The sequence below is a fragment of the Pyxicephalus adspersus genome, chromosome 3 (genome assembly GCF_032062135.1).
Source record: "Pyxicephalus adspersus chromosome 3, UCB_Pads_2.0, whole genome shotgun sequence".
Lineage (NCBI taxonomy): Eukaryota > Metazoa > Chordata > Amphibia > Anura > Pyxicephalidae > Pyxicephalus > Pyxicephalus adspersus.
Window position 1 is genome coordinate 66654498 of NC_092860.1, and position 4619 is coordinate 66659116.

The window sequence follows — 4619 nt, forward strand, 5'->3', positions numbered from 1 at the left end:
TTTTTCATATATTTAAGGAGAAAAATTGTGTTTATTGTTATTTGATATACATGTTATTACAATAAACTATTTTTAGAATGAAACAGAGGTGCAAAATGTGTCTACTTTGAAAAGGTCATGTCTGTCAGTATAGTAGATGGCAAGCCTTTCCTTAGTTGATGATATTATATGTCCAAATACTTTTACTCCAGTCTGTAATCTTATTTGTTGACTATGGTAACCAATGGTAAATTAGTCATCATGAGATAAAAATATTTTTTTTGCCCCAGACAAGTTGACAATAAAATAATATTGTTAATATAATGTTATTGTTATTGTTAATACGAGTGTTAATATAATTTACAGAGCTGCATAATATGTTGGCGCTATATAAATCCTGTTTATTATTAATATTATTAATAACAATAACAATAATAATAATAATATTTTGCCAGTTCATTTATGGAACTTTTCCTGTTCCATAACAAAATATCAAGGTACTCTATTGTAAAATAGGGGTTAATAAGTATACTATAAGTGTAAAGGGCACACCCAGGAGTTTATTATAAAAAAAAAATTATAGTCTTGTGCATTTATAAAGATTAGTGAATTCAAGTATGAATCCTCTACCATTCATACTCTAACCATTTATTTAATTAGGTGCCTTTTTCAATATAATACATTTAAGGAGAAAAAAAGCTTTTTCCCATATGGTTATTGTTTTGGTTTTTAAGTCAAGGTATTTAAATGTGGGGAAGTTATACATGTGTCATGCGACAGCCATGAGAAAAAGTGATTAAAGTTAATCTTTTGAATTGGTAGACAAATTTTACTGTGTTTAAAACTTAGCACAACTAAATCCAATCACAAAAATGTAATCTTTTTTAACCTTACTAGGCCTGTGATGTGGTGATTGCATTGTTTTTCTTTTTTGAGGGTAATACCATATTCAGCAGGTACAAGATATTACCTATGAAATTTTCCTCTTGGACAGCTGCCACCAGGACAGGTGTTCTCATTGGAAAAATTTCCCTTCCCTCCTGTTTTGGTGGCTACTGCAAACAATGGATTTCCCTTCACATTCTCAGCTGAAAATAAAATGTTCATTTCTAAAACTTGGTTGGAAATCCTTTGCTGTCAATGACAGCCTGTAGTCTTGAAGTGAAATGCATGCTCAATTGGGTTCAGATCAGGTGACTGACTTGGCCATTCAATGCTTTGGATCATGAGCTATTCCACACCTTCTCCATACTTTTTTCTTGCCATCATTCTGGTAAAGGTTGATCTTGGTTTCATCTGTCCAAAGAATGTTTTTCCAGAACTGTGCTGGCTTTTTTTAGATGTATTTCTTTCTATTCTTGAGGCTTGTGAGTGGTTTGCACCTTGCAGTGCACCCTCTTTATTTACTTTCTTGCAGTCTTCTCTTTATGGTAGACTTGGATATCGATATGTCTACTTCCTGGAGAGTGTTGTTTACTTGAGTTCACCAGTGCTTTGTTTCTTTCTTACGATGTACCAAACTGTAGATTTTGCCACTCCTAGTATTGTAGCAATTTCTTGGATTGTTATTTTCTGTTTTTACAGTTTAAGGATGTCTTGTTTCACCTGCATGGAGAGCTCCTTTGACCTCATGTTGTCTGCAAAATATTCCACATACACGCAACCCCCCCCCCCCCTCAAATCAACTGCAGGCCTTTTATCTGCTTAATTGATAATGACATAACAAAGGTATTGCCCACACCAGTCTATTTACTTTTGAGCCCCTGAAATTATGTGATTGTGCCTTTAACATTTTGTTTTTTTTAAACATTTCAACATCAGACATGTGCAGAAGGAGCAGCCAGAACCCTCCTGTAATTCGTGACTTGGATATCCCAGGAGGCTCTGCGCTCTCATTCTGTTTTACTATTGTGGTAGTAAAGAAAGATATAATCTCCAAATAAGGGTCCTAAAAAAATGATTGTTTTTACTTTACTTTTACTGCAGCTAGATTGAACATGCAACGTAGTCTGCACAAGCAGAAAAAGGACCTGTCCCTACCACTTCAGCATGTTACCTGTGGCAGGGTGCACCTGGCTGATGAAAATGTGGTTCTGTATTCATGGGTGGAGGTGAAGGGGGTTATGTTTTCCTTTACAGGAGATTTAGTTTTTGGTAACAGTGGCTCATGTCTAAAAAAAGTAAATTTTTGCTTATAGCTGGGTTTCTTTCTTACAACTACTAACCTACTAATTATCCTTTGAGAGTCTGTAACACGGTGAGCAGGATTTAGGGAACCCAGAGAGCTAAAATTTGAAAGATTTGCTTCTTTCTCATGTTGCCCTTCAAGCGGCATATAATGGCCCCTCCCCACCACTATACACATATTTCCTTTTTTTTTTTTTTATTAAATATTTTGTGGTCTTACATGTCATTTTGGTACATTTGGCTATAGTGACTTTCCTGAAACCAAAACAACTCACAGGGATTTCCTCCCTATGGACTTTGATGATGTTCAAACATTGGGCCTAATTTATTAAAGTGCTTTAATAAAGGCTGGAGAGGATACACTTTCATCAGTGAAGTTGGGTGATCCAGCAAACCTGGAATGGATCTGGTTCATAATTCAAAACATTTGCTGGCAAATACCAAATAACTTTGAAGAAATCCATTCCAGGTTTGCTGGATCACCCAGCTTCACTGAAGAAAGTGTATCTTCTCCAGCCTTGGAGAACTTTAATAAATCAGGCCCATTGTTGGACCATGTTCGCCTGAACAGCTATTAAACTAAACAGGTTTTGTCAGACCACCACAAGTTTTAGGAAAAGAATGCGCTTTTGACCAAATTTTCTAGGTATTTTTCAGTATTTGCAGGCCTTGTAAGACGAGAAATGCATGTATTAGATTATTTGAGATACATGTTCTATTATAGAATTTTAGGTTACTAAAAATGACATACATAATATGGTGTTTCATTCCTTCTATTTCCCCTATTATTTTCCCAGCTATCAATAATATTTTTTAATTTCCTGCATTTATAGCCCATAGTACACATCTATTCCTATGGTATGTGCATTGCTCATTGAAACATTTACCACAGTTACCCTGTTCTTAGTCAGTGAGTTATGACTGCAAGTTATTGCACTTTTGGTCATCAACCTCAGAAAATTATTACAAGATTCGGTAACAACTCATTTAAGCACTTACCACTGTTTGTCCATCTTAATTGTTGTTAGCACAGTTGCACATCAAACCCATAACTGCTGGCAATAATCCAACAGAGTACTATTACACGATCCGTGCAAGACTTCTTCATGAATATATGTCTAAGTTTATGGTATATGGGCCTCATAAAAAAAAAAAAGAAAAAAAATATGTTCTTAGAAGGAAGTCCAAAATGAAAGCTGTCAGATCACTTCTCAGTACTGACATGCAGCTCATTTTTTTGCAGTCACTATAAATACTAATGACATATAATTATCATAGAAAAATCCAACATTAAAAGAAAACCAAAGGGGTCCAATGTATATTTCTTATAATCATTTTTTTTATTTTATTAGGCAAGGGTGGCTGTAAGTTTACATGTAACATGTCTAGCTGTGCATCCTGTATGCAAACAGATTTACTTCACATTGCACAAAATTCATCCACTACAAGAAACTGACTGCCAGTGTTAGGAAATACTCATCTGTCCGGCGATTCTGTGCTGTGCACCATAGTGGTAATAAACACTGTCTGTTCTGTCCAGCCATGTCAATTCAGGCAGCCAGGAGAACTGGGATACCAGCAGCCCCTGCTTCCTTTTAGTTGTGCATCCTGATGGATTTATGGAATCCCCAGCGTTCACTTTTAAGGTGCGTACACACTTCCAATTTTTATCGTTCCAATCAAACGACGAACGATCGATTGGGCAAAAAATCGTTCGTAAAAAAGTAACCAACGACGCCGACGAACGAGGAAAGTCGCTGGAAACGAACGACCGGACCGGCGGATCGGATTGGACGACGATCGTTGAACATCGTTCGTGTGTACGGTCGTTCGTTGATCGTCCATGTTCAGAGCATGCGTGATGAACGAACGTCCGTTCACTTTCCTGTCGTGCACATAGTTCCTCTATCGCTTAAACGATCGTATCTATTGTGTGTACAATATCTACGAACGATCGTGTCGTTACCTCTATGTGCAGTATCGGTGCTATACGATCGTTCATATATATCGTGCAGGAACGTTCGTCGTTTGTTTTCCGACGATAATAATTGGAAGTGTGTACGTAGCTTTAGGCTGTGCACAGCTGAAGGAGATTCTAGAGGCTGATCAGCTCCTGATTAAGTCCTGCACTGCTATTGGCTGCTGGAACTTTAAAGCCTCTCTGCTCCCAGTCGTCAGTGCCCGTTGTAGCGTTTAACTGATTTACTGTTGCTGACCTTGCCTGTTTCTGACATTGCCAAATTATGCTGCCTGGACCTACCTTTGCCTGTGACCCTGACTCTGCTTGTGTTTTGTCCTTGTGTACTTTGTTTTGGTGGACGGATATTCTGTGTATGACCTCTGCTCTGTATTCTGGACTTGGCTCTGTTGGAATCTTGGTACTGCTATCTGTTGGCACCTGGCTTGCTGCCAGCTCATTCCCAGACACCATCCCCTGCACAGTAAGTCCTGAG